This window comes from Monodon monoceros, unplaced genomic scaffold, assembly GCF_005190385.1.
Source record: "Monodon monoceros isolate NGI ecotype Baffin Bay Population unplaced genomic scaffold, NGI_Narwhal_1 Super_Scaffold_13, whole genome shotgun sequence".
In the NCBI taxonomy this organism is placed as follows: Eukaryota; Metazoa; Chordata; class Mammalia; order Artiodactyla; family Monodontidae; genus Monodon; species Monodon monoceros.
Window position 1 is genome coordinate 61,230,490 of NW_021703769.1, and position 15,447 is coordinate 61,245,936.

Genomic DNA, 15,447 nt, shown 5'->3' on the forward strand with positions numbered 1-15,447 from the left:
CACACCCATTAAGGACTAATTCCCCATTGCCTCTTCCCTCCAGCCACTGGCAACCACCATTCTACTTTCTTTTCTTTTTTGTTTTGTTTTTTTAAATTTATCTTTTATTATTATTATTTATTTATTTTTGGCTGTGTTGGGTCCTCGTTGCTGCTGTGTTGGGTCCTCTAGTTGCGGCGAGCGGGGGCTACTCTTCATTGCAGGGTGCAGGTTTCTTATTGCGGTGGCTTCTCTTGTTGTGGAGCATGGGCTCTAGGCGTGTGGGCTTCAGTAGTTGTGGCACACGGGCCCAGTAGTTGTGGCTCGTGGGCTCTAGAGCGCAGGCTCAGTAGTTGCGATGCATGGGCTGAGTTGCTCCGTAGCATGTGGGATCTTCCTGGACCAGGGCTCGAATCTGTGTCCCCTGCATTGGCAGGCAGGTTCTTAACCACTGCACCACCAGGGAAGCCCTCTACTTTCTATCTCTATGAATTTCACTACTCTAGGAACCTCATATCAGTGGAATCATACAGTATTTGTCCTTTTGTCACTGGCGTATGTCACTTAGCATAATGTCCTCAAGGTTCAACCATGTTGCAGCATGAATCAGAATTTCCTTCCTTTTTTAAGGCTGAATAATATTCCACTGTATGGATATATGACATTTTGTTTACCCATTCATCTGTTGATGGACACTTGAGTTACTCCCACATTTTCTCTATCGTGAATAATGCTACTCTGAACATGGGTATACTTTCTATTATGTATTTTTGCCACACTTATAGTTTTATAACTTTTATTAAATTTATTATCAACAAAAATAGATACTTTAAAAACACTTTCAAATAGCCAATCCACATAAGAAAAAGATGTTCAGCCTCACTAGTAAATGAAGAAATACAAGGGGAAGCAGTGAGATATTGCTTTTCACCCATAGCTTGGCTAAGATGAGAACCACTAATAACATCCAGCGTTGTCAAGAGTGTAGGGTCCGGGCCTCTGCATACATCGACCTTACAGATGGAAAGTTCCTAAAATTCATGCACACACCCTGACCTGCAATTCGATTTCTAGCAATTTAGCTTAAGGAAACTGAGAAGTGTTAACAGATGTATAAAAATGTACATTGCAGTGCTATTTGGAACAGCAAAACCTGCAAGCAATCCAAACGGCCTTCAGTGAGTGCCTTGTTAAATTACAGAGCATCCAGGCAACAGAATCCTATAATTCCACCCAAAATTCAAGATGTAGACTTATTTATGCCACACAAAGATTTTTCCCTTTTGAACCCTCCTACACTGTTGGTGGGAATGGAAGTTGGTACAGCCACAATGGAAAACAGTATGGAGGTTCCTCAGAAAACTAAAGACAGAATTACCATATGATCCAGTAATCCCACTCCTGGGAATATACTCAGACAAAACTATAATTCAGAAAGATACATGCACCCCTATGTTCATAGCAGCACTGTTCACAATAGCCAAAACATGGAAACAACCTAAATGTCCATCGACAGATGAATGGGTAAAGAAGATGTGGTACATATGTACAATGGAATACTACTTGGCCATAAAAAAGAATGAAATAATGCCATTTTCAGCAACATGGATACAGCTAGAGATTATCATACTAAATGAAGTAAGTCAGAAAGAGAAAGACAAATACCATATGATATCACTTACATGTGGAATCTAAAATATGGACAAATGAACCTATCTACAAAACAGAAACAGACTCACAGACATAGAGATCAGACTTGTGGTTGCCACGGGGGAGAGGGGGAGGGAGAGGGATGGACTAGGAGTTTGGGGTTGGTAGATGCAAATTATTACATTTAGAATGGATAAGCAACAAGGTCCTAATGTGTAGCACAGGGAACTATATTCAATATCCTATGATAAACCATAATGGAAAAGAATATTTTAAAAAAGAATGTTAAAAAAGAAGAAATAATAAAAGTGATAATTCATAGAGTTAATGCTGGTTACAGATTTGCACACAATTTTTGAACACTAAAAGACTATAAATTGGGCTTCCCTGGTGGCGCAGTGGTTGAGAGTCCGCCTGCTGATGCAGGGGACACGGGTTCGTGCCCCGGTCTGCAAAGATCCCACGTGCCGCGGAGCGGCTAGGCCAGTGAGCCATGGCCGCTGAGCCTGCACGTCCGGAGCCTGTACTCCGCAACGGGAGAGGCCACAACAGTGAGGGGCCCGTGTACCGCAAAAAAAAAAAAAAAATTAAAAATTAACAAAAAGATTTTTCCCTTTCATCTTAACATATTTATTTGTCATTTACATGCTTTAAAATCCTCTCATTGTAAATGCACAATTCAATGATTTTTAGTAAATTTACAAAGCTGTGCATTTATCATGATGCTAAATTTTGGATCATTCCCATCATCTCAAAAGGGTTTCCTCATGCTGGTCTGCAGTCACTCCCTGTTCCTACCCACAACCCTCAGCAACCACTAATCTATTATCTGTCTCTATAGATTTGGCTTTTCGGGGCATTGCATATAAACGGAATAACACAATAGATGACTTTGGACCATGCAAAGATATTTATGATATCTTTTTAGGTTAAAAACAACATGAATAAACGGAATACTCAGCAATAAAAAGGAACAAACTACACAATAAAATAGACGAATCTCAAAAGCAAGCTCGGTGAAAGAAGCAAAACCCAGTCTACATGCTCTATTATTCCACTAATGTGTTAAGTCTAGAAAAGGCAAAGCTATGGTGACAGAAAGCAGATCACTGGTTGCCAGAGGCTGGGGAGGCCACTGACCGCCAAGAGGCACAAAGGAAATTTGGGGGTGATGAAAACGTTCTATATCCTGATTATGGTGGTGATTATATAACTGTATACATTTGACAAATCTCATTGAGCTGCACACTTAAAAATCAGTGAATTTTTAAAAAAATGGTGAGTTATATGTAGATTATACCTCAATAAAGCTGATTAAAATATTTATAATAGAGTATTTCTTGTCATTTTATATGTCTGTGTATACATTTTTAAAAGTCTAGAAAACTACACGCTAAAATATTAAACTACACACTAAAATATCAATAAAGCTGATTAAAATATTTATAATAGAGTAATTCTTGTCATTTTATGTCTGTGTATACATTTTTTAAAGTCTAGAAAACTACACACTAAAATATTAAACTAGGGTTCTATTTGGTCAAATATGGGACAAGAATTGAAAGGTGAATATGTTTAAATCCATGAGCTCATAATGATTAAAAAAAATTCACAAGTCATCCTTGTAAGATGCTGGGGAATCAACCCACTGTATTGAAAACTGGTAAAGAAAAGGCGAAACTAAAACACTGATGCTGCCTTTCTACAAACTTCCTCAAGGTCACTAAATAATTGACAAGAAGTCTGTCTTTATGTAAAATGTCAAGTCATTAAATGCCCTCTCAATATGGGGAGCCCATTTGTGACAGATTCTCCATTCTTTTGTCTAGATGTGTTCATGAGACAAGGTGCTGAGGCAATAGACTCTTTATAGGCCAATCCAAGGGCCCATTCCAGACCCTCTGACCATACCTGAAGGAGCTGCCCTGCTCTAGTAACACTTGCTCTCACTCAGCTCCTCCAACCGACCCCATCTCTCCTCCCCCATCCACTGTTGGTTCCAAAGAACTAAGGTGCAAGCTGAGTTAGGATGTACAGCCACCAGTACGTACTGTGTGGTTGATCCCCCTACTTCAGCAGAAAACAATTCATAACTCCTTTGAATTCACCAACATAATCTCCACACTTAGGCCAACAAATCCCACGGAGATGGAGTAACCCCCATATCCCATCAATGGGCCCCTGGAGCTGGGCAGCCACCTCCTAAAATGCAGACTTTGCAAGGTAAAAATCAGAGGGGCAGTTACTACCACTTTTCTCTTCTGGGGTGAAAATAACAATAATACAAACCAAAGGCTGCCAACAAATTCACTCAATCTCAAACTTATTTTAAAGTAAAAATACAAATTAAAAAACCAAACAAACAAAAAAAAACCCCCAAAGGCTGATTTGTTCAGAAGGGATGGTTATTTCTCCTGGGAGACCTGATCTAGTAGCTCATTTAAAAAAAAAAAAAAGATGGAGAAATGGGTGAATCATTCCCTAAATCTGAATAATCACTTCAGTTATTCCAAAAAGTGAACTAAAGAATCGTAGAGAATGTGCACTGTCCCAGGTTTAACAATCACATTTCCTGCATTTTTAAATTGTTATTGAATTTCTCTTGGGATGTAATGAGTCCAACATCCTCCCTTCACCTCACGTTCACTGTTTAAAAAAAAAAAATACTACCTTCTACTTAGAAGAATTCCAGCCAATAAAGGTGGAAGAAATGATGAAACTAAAATGTAGCAATTTTGGAACTCTGAATAAAATAATGGGTCTTGACAATGACTATCAATGTTGCTAAAACATCAGACCATTGATTCTCAGACTTCCTTGTGCATCAGCTTCACTCGGGCAGTTGTGGAATCACGGATGGCTGGGCCCATCCCAGAGCTTCCGAGTCAGTAGGTCTGGGATGAGCCCAAGACCTGCATTTCTAACAGGTTCCCAGGTGATGCTGAGGATGCTGGCCTGTGGTCCACACTTTCAGACCCACTGTATTAGATGAAAAGCAGACGGCAAACTTTATAATGGATGGATCGGGCTGGCACCACCTATACCTACTCATTAACCTTAACGTTGCAAAAACAAAGTTGATCAGAGGTTATGTGCCTCCAGAGGGGTTGCTCTAGGAAGTGCCACTACCACCAATGAAATATTCTTACAAAAAGGAAAATGGGGTGGGGTTGGGGGATCGAAACCAACAAAGCCTCTGGATCTAACACCTATTTAAGGCAAATGCGGGGCACAGGGAACATGCCAAAGGTCATGGCATGTGACAAAGCCCACAAGGTGGGAAAGCATAGGACAAATGACTCAGTTTCTTTAACAGGTAAAGTATTTTTAAAAAGGGTAACCTATAGATTAGAAGGGACTTTGGGACCCACAAAAGAAATGGGAGGAGGGTGGGGGTGAAATGATTGGCCTCATATGGAAGGTGAGTGACAGGAACCAAGGGGTACGTCATACTGTTCTCTCCACTTTTGCATATGTTTGAAAATTTTCACAATGAAAAAGTCTAACAAGTACGATAAAAGAAGAACACTGATAGAGGCAGAGAAAGAACACCCCTATCCTGTCAACATGCACATCCACACACGGAGCAAGTCAGAAATAAAGGTACATTTTGCTGTCTTAAAAAGCCATGCTTTAGGGACTTTCCTGGTGGCGCAGTGGTTAAGAATCCGCCTGCCAATGCAGGGGACGCGCGTTCGAGCCTGGGTCCGGGAAGATCCCACATGCTGTGGAGCAACTAAGTCCGTGTGCCACAACTACTGAGCCTGCGCTCTAGAGTCCGTGAGCCACAACTACTGAGCCTGCATGCCTAGAGCCCATGCTCCGAGAAGCCACCGCAATGAGAAGCCCGTGCACCACAACAAAGAGTAGCCCCTGCTCTCTGCAACTAGAGAAAAGCCTGCGTGCCACAAGGAAGATCCAACGCAGCCAAATAAGTAAATAATTAATTAAATAATTTTTTTTTAAAAAGCCACCCTTTAAATGAAAAGCTTTGAGCAACTGAATGTAATTGTCAGAAAAATAAAAGTTTACTTGACAACCCTTCCGAAAAGAAAAATGGATGAGCTAATCAGGGAAATTTGAGCACTGACTCAATATGTTCTATCCTAGGGAACTGGTTAAATTCTTTGGTGTGAAAATGGTACTGTGATTTCACCTATTTAGAGAGTCCTTTCCTTTTAGAGAAGTATTTCCTTTTAGAAGATCGTGAAGGGACTTCCCTGGTGGCGCAGTGGTTAAGAATCCACTTGCCAATGCAGGGGACACGGGTTTGAGCCCTGGCCCGGGAAGATCCCACATGCCGCAGAGCAACTAAGCCCGTGGGCCACAACTACTGAGCCTGAGCTCTAGAGCCCGCAAGCCACAACTACTGAGCCTGTGTGCCACAACTACTGAAGCCCGCGTGCCTAGAGCCCATGCTCCTCAACAAGAGAAGCCTCCACAATGAGAAGCCCACGCACCACAATGAAGAGTAGCCCCCGCTCGCTGCAACTAGAGAAAGCCCACGCGCAGCAACGAAGGCCCAACGCAGCCATAAATAAATAAATAAAAAAGAAAATCATATAATATTTATAGATGAAATGATAAACCTGGGGTTTACCTCAAAATAATCAGGGCAGGGAGGAAATTTGGGTGGAGCCAGGATCGGCCCAGTGTTAATTGCTGGAGTCGCATGATGGAGTACCTATAGGAGGGTTAAACTCTTCTGTTCACTTTTCCATGATTGACATTTTCCTTAAAAGGAAAGATATTACTACGCAAAATTTATAAAACTATCTTCTACATGTAAGCAATGTCAGTATCACACCATCTCCCACTTGGCTGTATGTCATACCCAGGACAGAGTTTTTTGAACACCAAACAGTGATACTTAACACTCCTGGCCTCCTCACAGGCCCTGGGCTAAATCCTTCACATGCAGGATCATCGAGCGACACCACCACAGCCTTAGGAGTTCCATTTGATGGTCAGCTCCACCTTACAGACATGGAAACTGGGGCTCAAAGAGGTGAAGGAATCTGCCTGAGGTCACACAGCTAAAAAGTGGCAGAGCTGGGCTTCCCTGGTGGCGCAGCAGCTGAGAGTCCGCCTGCCGATGCAGGGGACACGGGTTCGTGCCCCAGTCCGGGAAGATCCCACATGCCACGGAGCAGCTGGGCCCGTGAGCCATGGCCGCTGGGCCTGCGCGTCCGCCTGTGCTACGCAACGGGAGAGGCCACAACAGTGAGAGGCCCGCGTACCGCAAAAAAAAAAAAAAAAAAAGTGGCAGAGCTGGGATCCGAACCCAGGTCTGATTCGAAGCCTGTGCTCTTCTGTCTCCTACACAAGCTTGATGGGCTTGTCAGAAGCTCAGTGGAGTATTTGCAATCAATGAACCGACCCTTTAAGGCACCTAGCACAGTGACCGGCACATAATAAACGTTCAAAATGGGACCCAGATCAGATGAAGTGAACTATAACTCCACACTGCGATAAGAACAAACCTCACAAACACTTGTGTGAAAGAAGGCAAACCCAAGAAGGACATACTGTGCGATTCTCTTTGCAGGCAGGTCGTGAAGATGCCGCGAGCTCAGTTCCAGACCATCTCATTAAAGCACATATCACAATAAAGCAAGTCACATGGATATTTTGGTTTCCCAGTGCTTATAAAGGTTATGTTTACACTATGCTGTCATCTATTAAGTGTGCAACAGCATTATGTAGAATGTCTAATTATGTCAACATACGCACCTTAATTAAAAATACTTGATTGCGAAAAAATGCTAACCATCATCTGAGCCTTCAGCGAGTCATAGTAGCAACAACAAAACCACTGATCACAGGTCACCATAACAAATATTGTAATGAAAAAGCCTTAAATATAGCAAGAATTACCAAAATGTGTCACAGAGACACAAAGTGAGCAAATGCTGTTGGAAAAATGGCACCGATAGACTTGCTCGACACAGATTTGCCATAAGCCTTTAATTTGTAAAAAAAAAACACCACAGTATCTGTGAAGGGTAATAACACGAGGTGTGCCTGTATATGAGGTTCAAAACCAGGCAAATCTAACCTAAGGTGGTAGATGTCAGATGTTGTAACTGGAAGTGTAGGACGTGACGGGGGTGTGTGGGGTTGATGTTCTGTTTCTTGATCTGAGTGCCAGTTACATGGGTGTGCCCACGTTGTGGAAATTCACAGGCTGCATACCCACAGGGAGGTGTGCTGTTCTGATATAAAGTATACTTCAACGAAAAAAAATTTTTTTTCTTTTTATCTTTAATTATGGTAAAATGCACATAATAAAATTCACCACCTTAAGCACTTAATTGTACAGTTCGGTAGTATAAGTACAATCAATGAAAAGTTTTTGAATGGTAGCCGAGTATACTCAAGAGGGTGGGGAGACATGTTTCATTTGTTTAGGGCAGCATGACAACTAAGTGGGCTCTTTCTAATTACGATGTTGCTGAGTTGCCTTACAAATCAGAAAAAAAAGCAAAAACTACAACAGAAAAATAAAAGGACAGAGGAATTCCCACTGCCACGAACCCTGCCTAATCTAGGACTCAAAAATGCAAAGAAGATCAAGCACAAAGATTCAGTCTCTGTCCAGAAAAAGGAGAGAAGCTGGGTTGCTTCCCATGTCTTTGAAGCCTGACAGTCACGATGTGTGAAATCTGTTTTGGTCAAAAGAAAAAAGGAAAAGGGAAGAGGAGCTTGGCTTCACCCTAGAATGGCATTTCTCAGAGTATGTTCCTTGGAACCCTAATCCCTCAAAATATTTGGGGTGGGGTGGGGCAGGATTTAGGGAAGTTGAGACACTCTTCAGATATCAATTCTGGGGACTTCCCTGGTGGTCCAGTGGTTAAGACTCTGTGCTTCCAATGCAGGGGACATGGGTTTGATCCCTGGTCAGGGAACTAAGATCCCACATGCCTTGAGGCACGGCCAAAAAAAGAGAAAGAAATCGATTCTGTGGTCAAATCCATTTGAAAAGCGCTACACATCTACCCACCCCATCCTTAAGAGGGAGAACTCCCATCGGGATATCAGAGGTCCTGACATCTGAAAGCTATTTCACTCCTTTGAGCCCATGGCTCTCAAAAACATTTAGCCGCAGACCTCTTTTCCCACCAAACACTGATTAAATCCCATAGATTTGTCCTTGAGAAAATGTGGTGAGCCTAGCAAATTAATATTATTAATATTAGTAATCATAGCTGCTGCTCTATCTTATTGAATGCCAGCTATTAACTCATTTAATCCCCTCAAAAAGGCTATGAGAAGCACCATTACCTCTGGTTTACAGATGAGGAAACTGAGGCACAGAGAGGTTAAGTAACTTGCCCATCATGGCACAGCTAGTTATGGTAGAATCTGAATAAAGATATATTTTCGAAGTGATCTTTTCTGCTTTGTCTACCTTCTTTGAAATAGGGAGAGAACTTGAGGACTGAAAGAAATACAGACACACACGGGACACACCCCGCATCGGTCTGCGGCAACTTGAAGTCTCTAGATAACTTGGTTTTATTGCCGCAAGGACTTGCCTCAGCGTGCGCCCAGAGCCTTGAGTTTTTAAAATTTTGGGTAGTGGACAATCAGGCAAAAAGTGTCAGGTCAGACATTAGGTAAGGCACAGCGGGGAACGCAAAGCAGTTTGGAAGACTGCAGCAGTGATCAGAGAGCACAATTCTCCATGCACTGAATGGAAGGAAAACTTGGTCTGCACCTCCCTGCTGCTAGAGCAGGGTTTCTCTCAACCTCGGCACGCTGACATTTGGGGCTGTTGACATTTGGGGCTGGATAATTCTTTGTTGGTGGGATAGATGGTGGGCAGAAGCCATGTAGCAGAGGGGGAGTGGTGGGCAGGCCGAGAGTGGGGGGGAGGGGGACTGTCGTGTGGAGTTTAAGGCCATTAGTAGCATCTCTGTTCTCTACCCAATAGATGCTAGTAGCACACCCTCCCCACCCCAGTCATGACAACCAAAAATGTCTCCAGATATTGCCACATGTCCTCTGGGGGAAAAAATTGTCCCAACCAACCTGGAATGCCAAGTGTAGAAGGTCACATGGGTGGAGTGTGGGCACATGAGAGCAGAAAAGAGACAGACACCCAGACAGCCGAACCTCAAGGAGACTCCCCACTGACCTGGTTTCTTCCTCTCAAGCCTTCCTCCCCCACCACCCCCCGTCCAATGTCCTGCATCAGCTCTGAGAGCTGAAAGGACACCTTCAGGATCATTATACAGGACTGATGGATACTACCTCCAGTGCATGATCAATGGTATTAGCAACGCCTGACACTGCCGAGTGTGTCGGCTCCATACACAGTCCTGTATTCCTCACCAACAACACCCAGCTTCGTTCCTTGAGCGCAGACAAGCTGTTCGTTAGCCTCTGTAAGACCACAGGGTTACAAGTCCCCGTTCTGCGCCGAACCTGCTGGGTGAATCTGGGCAAGTTATTCTCCCTCTCTGGGCCTTGTGCTTTTCATTTGGGGATAGAAATGTGGAGGGCTGGCTAGCTGTAACATTTTTTTTTTTTTTTTTTTGTGGTACGTGGGCCTCTCACTGTTGTGGTCTCTCCCGTCGCAGAGCACAGGCTCCGGACGCGCAGGCTCAGCGGCCATGGCTCACGGGCCCAGCCGCTCCACGGCATGTGGGATCTTCCCAGACCGGGGCACGAACCCGTGCCCCCTGCATCGGCAGGCGGACTCTCAACCACTGCGCCACCAGGGAAGCCCCTAGCTGTAACATTTTATGATAACTGTGATTCCAGATCAAAGGGTTGAAGTTGAACCAACTGAGAATGTTTAACTATTTTAGCTTGTTTTACCATCAGTTTTATTTTCCCCAGGGGAACTCAGGGGTAAAAGATCTTGCCCCTTCTGCTTCTGTATTAATGGAAAATGAATAAAATACCCAAGAGCCCAAACAGTAACAGGATTTGCACATCATCAGGCCTAGTTAACAGCTTCCCTCAGTATTTTACTGCCAAGATTTTAGACCAGAGACACCAACCCAAATGTCCGTGGGGTCAGGTGAGCAATGCAAGGTGACCCAGGCTGGAGGTGGCTGGACAGAGCTCTCTGGTCCTGCCAAAAGAGCGTGGCAGCTTCTCAACTCCCGTTGGGGTGAGTGAGAATGGGGGCCCTGCATTGCCAGATTTCCAACAGACCCCGAAGTCTGCATTTAGGAATGAAATATCCACCCCTAAAGTTAAATCACTGCACATTTTGAATGCCATGCAGGCAAAACGAAAACCCTCTGGGCTTGATCTAGAACACGAACCACCAGCTGGCGGGACCTCTGCAGAGGAGCAACTATTTCAAGGTCTGGCCCAGGTGTGGGAGGAGCCAAAGTGGAGAGGGAAGCAAGGAGGGGGTGGGCCCCCCAGATGCACCAGATCTCCAAGCCCCAAACTGTCCCCACGAGTAATCGGGACTCTAAATCTGTCATTAATAATAGGCACAATTATCACTGTGCTCTTTCTATTCATGGGATATCGGGCCAGGCAATCTATTATATACACCATCTTGCTATGTCTCCTAAGCGTTCAGCAAGGTGGGCATTATTTATTATTCCTATAAGACTATGGAGGTCCCGGAAGGTAAGTGAAAGTAAAGGCTTTTGCTTGTAAAAGTTGGAGCCGAGATTTGAACCCAGATCTGACACCTGATCTACTCTTAGCAAAAAGTCTCTTCCTTGCTTGAACTTCCTTGCATGGACTGGTCCCCGTGCCACTCCCCCACCAGCTGCACCCCCTTCTGATATCTGCCTAACTCATTAGAATACTGTTTTTAAAGTACCTCCAGAAGGAAGTTCTTATAATCAGTAAAGCTAAATTATTTTTACCTCCCCAAGAGAACTTGGTTAGCAAGAGGTCTGGTGGCTCTCATGGAGGATGCTTTGAGGATTAGAGAGAACTAGCCATTTCTGGCCCTAAAAGCCCTACTGTGTCTTGTGTCTTGCAACTCTGGCTTACCACAACTTAAAAGAAATGTAGTCTCCTATATGCCCATTTGAAGTTTAAATTTACAATGTCTTTAGAGGACTGTTTAGCAATATCTATCCATTTTCAATGTGCATGCTCTGTAACTTAGCAAATTACATTGCTGGGAATTTATCCTACAGATAAACTCATGTAATTAGACATAAATAGATACACAAAGATGGTCCCTGAAGTCCTGTTTATATGGTGGAGTGAAGCTGGTATGTTTCAATAAGAGGTTGTTTCAGTAAGATGCTATCCTTCCACATAATAGAATATTATGCAGATGACAAAAAGAAACACCACAATGTGCTGACATAGAAAGATGAAGATATGTAATCAAGTGAAAAAAAACACCTAATTTACAATGCCAATATTCGTGCAAAAGAGGAAGATTTGACATAGAAAAGTTTTGGAAAGATGTGCAAGAATACATTAACCATGTTTATATCAATATCTAAAGATGGGGAAGAGCGGAGAGGTGGGGAAGGAGAAAGAGGGTCAGGAATTCTACCTGGAGACCAGGGAATGGCTATAATGACCCACAGGGGTCTCAGACACTGGCCCCTTCTGTGATTCTCTATCATTCGCTGCATGCTTCACCAGCAGAGGGAAGGAAGTTCAAGCCTGCATGGGTGAGCAGGAGGCGAGCACTATGGTCCTTTCTCAGGGACTTTGATGAGGGCTGTTCCTCCTTAACCCCCAAATCACTGATGCAACTCAGAGACACCCAACTTCCCCCTGCAGGAACAATGGGCAGCGCTAGCTTCTTCCTCCATCATCTGATCCCTTACAAAAGTTTCTTCAAAGTCAGCTATTCAAAACAGAACAAAACAAAAATTTCCTTCAAATTCCGACTTGGCCTTTTCCAAACTCAGCCTTTCCCCCATGGTGTGGCCATAGTTAACTGTGTTTAAAGGTCAGGGGTAGAGGGAAGAGACCCCTGGTAGCAAAAGAGTCACCGTGGAAGCCAGACAGGCTCCTCCCACTCACAGGTGAGCTCTTAAAGGATGCCCTCGAGACCCTAAATGAATTAAAAAAGGGCCAATAAACCTGGTATCAGTCATGTTCCTGACACAGGTGAGGAAGTGGGTCTATATTCGAGTGGAAGAAGAATAGGAACTGAGTTTATGAAAAGACATTACACAAAAAGAAAATTAAGGGCAAGTTTCTCTTTTACGGAAAGACTATACCATAGGGTTCCTGGTTCTGCCAAGTACCAGATGGGCTACACTGAGCAAGATCCTTAAGGTCTCTGGTCATGTATGTTATAAATAACCATCCACAGAAGTTCACCAGGGGCGAGACACTGTGCTAAATCCTTCATATGCATGATCCCCTTGAATCCTCCCAAAAGGGCAATCCTTAGGCTCTGCAGTTAGAAAGAGCTAGGTCTATAGAATCTTGTCTTCCTCATTGGCTAGTCGAGCTATCTTGAGCAAGTTATTCAGACTCCACATTTGTAAAACAGGGCCAATAATAATAGCATCCATTCCAAAGGGCTGTTGTAAAGACTTAGAAACATGATGCCTGTAAAGGATTCAGTGTGTTGTCCAGCAAAAGTGATCAACTAACATTAGCTATTCTCACGAGCCCCATTTTACAGATGGGAAAACTGAGGTTAGGGAAGGTCAGCCTGCATGATTTCTAAATTTGCTTGTGATGTTCTCGGATTCCAGTGGACTTAAAATTGGATGTGGTTTTCCAGAAAAATCTAATGTGTACCCAATTTTAGAAGTACATGTTTGTCCCTACAGCATAAAATCCACCTGTTTGGATTCAATACACTGAGGAAAGGAGAAGACAACTTTCCCACCCCAAAAATAAAACTTCCAAATAAGAGAGAGTAGGGAAAGGTAATCCCCCTTTCCCCCCAAATGTTTTCTCCTCTGGACTCCCCCACTTGTTCCCAAACGGGAAGGACAAGGACAAAGAAATCTCCAGAGGCATGACCAACAAAGCTGCAATACAAGGCTAATTTGTGAGGGGGCCCGAGGATGGCCTCATGGAAAACGCTACCATAAATGGGCATGTTTGCCTCAATCTCAGCCCTCACACAGAAAAGTAAGGATAACAAATCCATAACAAATACCTTGTACGGAATAACACGTCTACTTCAGACATGATAATAAGATACACAGTGTTTACGAGCCCTAGAAGCTTCTCGAGGAAGGCCCGGCTAGTTCACGTTTTGGACTCTTGGGATGGCAGCCCACCTAATCTAGTCATCGGGCCAACTAGATGACCCCACCATAGGGGACAAACAGTGCATTTTACTTTAAATTTGCAAAAAGTCAGTTTATGTTTTCTTCAGAGATGATAAGCACTTGCCTTACTGGACACATCTGTTCCCATCAGAAACCTGATTCCAACAGTTTTTGTTCATGGTAAAGAAAAAAGATGGTGGGGTCAGGGGTGTAGAATTAGCATCAGACAGACACAGGAATGGGATCCACCACTTGTTAGCTGTGAGACACTGGGCAAATTACTTAACCTCTCTGAGCCTCAGCTACCTTGTATACTAAACAGGCATCATAATGACTCCCTTAAAAGGTTGTTGCAATGATTAAATGAGATCAATTAAGTCAGACGCTGCTACAGTGCATGGCACATAAGTGCTCTGTCAATGGTAGTTTATCTCAATGCGAAAGCACCAAGGAAAGACTGCATTTCCTTCCATGGATCTTCAATATCCTATTTCACACACTGCTATCTAATGACTTTCAGTTCTGCTTCTTTAAGCTCCTTCTCTGTATAAAATGGCCACTTTGCAATTTAATCTATCAATTCTTAATACTGTAGTAAATGCTCCCTTTCTTGGGGTTTCTAAATATTTACTTTTACTTCTTGATAAGTATGGCTTTGAATGGTGCCTTTCCTCAAGCAGCCAAATCCCCACTAGCTCTCAGTGCGGAGAGAGAACGTACAACAGGCAGTAGCCACTTTCTCTCACTTTGCCCACTTAGTAGGACATGAGAGTAACGTGTACTGGATGCTCTGCAGGAAATCCCAGCCCAATCTTAGCTAACGCACCTGCAGACTTTGTAAGCAAATGTGGACTCTGGCATCCTTCTGAGTATTTGAGGCCCTTGGGGTCAACCTGGGTGAGATTTTTAAAAATCTGGAGGGGGGGGTGTGTCTGGAAGAAAATCAAGCTGTAATAAATAAACTGGATCATAACCAGCCTATCACTCAAGGGTTATCAGCAGGCATCCTCTAGAGTGAGGAAAAAACACTCCCCTTTCTGCCCATGTGTTTTTAACTGATATAATTAACAGAACTAAGCAAGCTCCACTGGAAGCCATACTTTGCCTGCCTATGTGATAGGAAATGACTTTTCAGTGAAGCTCAGATGCACTCTTTTTGTGGCCAGAATAAAAGAAGCCTGGCTGTTCAAGCCAGACCTCTGTGATTTCTAAGGGAGCACATCTCTCAGATTTGCCTCATAACAAGAATCATCTGGGACTCATATATATAGGGAACAGTTTTTCTGAAGATTCTAGTGTAACCGAAGTTGGGCCCGGGCATTATCTTTAATAAGTACCCCCAAGGTGGCTTATCATTGGTTACCTTGGGAGATGCTGGTTTGGGGGAAATCTAGGATGATGGGGCAGAGAGAAATGAAAATTGTGAACCCCCAGCCCCATAGTCCTTAAGAAGAGGTCAACAGATGCTCCTCACTGCTCCCCAGCCCCTGTAGGATGTCTTCTAGGATCCTTAAACCCTCTACTCAATTTCCCTTCCCCCACCAGGACCACATACTTACAGATCTCCAACTTGGGGGAGAGCGGAGAAGAAACTGGATGGAGAGCTCCTATCTGGCACACCTCCCAGGCA

General features: G+C 43.6%; 1 protein-coding gene across 4 annotated transcripts in view; it reads right to left on the reverse strand.

Annotated features, from left to right (window-relative positions):
* Window positions 1–15,447, reverse strand: part of MYH11 (myosin heavy chain 11) — a 128,743-nt gene extending 113,296 nt beyond the window's left edge. For 2 of the 4 annotated variants that reach the window (XM_029219595.1, XM_029219594.1), the window contains exon 1: window positions 15,377–15,423. The gene's annotated coding sequence lies outside the window, so the exon portion shown is untranslated. Of the gene's footprint in view, window positions 1–15,376 lie in introns of all 4 variants that reach the window. The other 2 variants (XM_029219592.1, XM_029219593.1) reach the window with 2 other exon arrangements.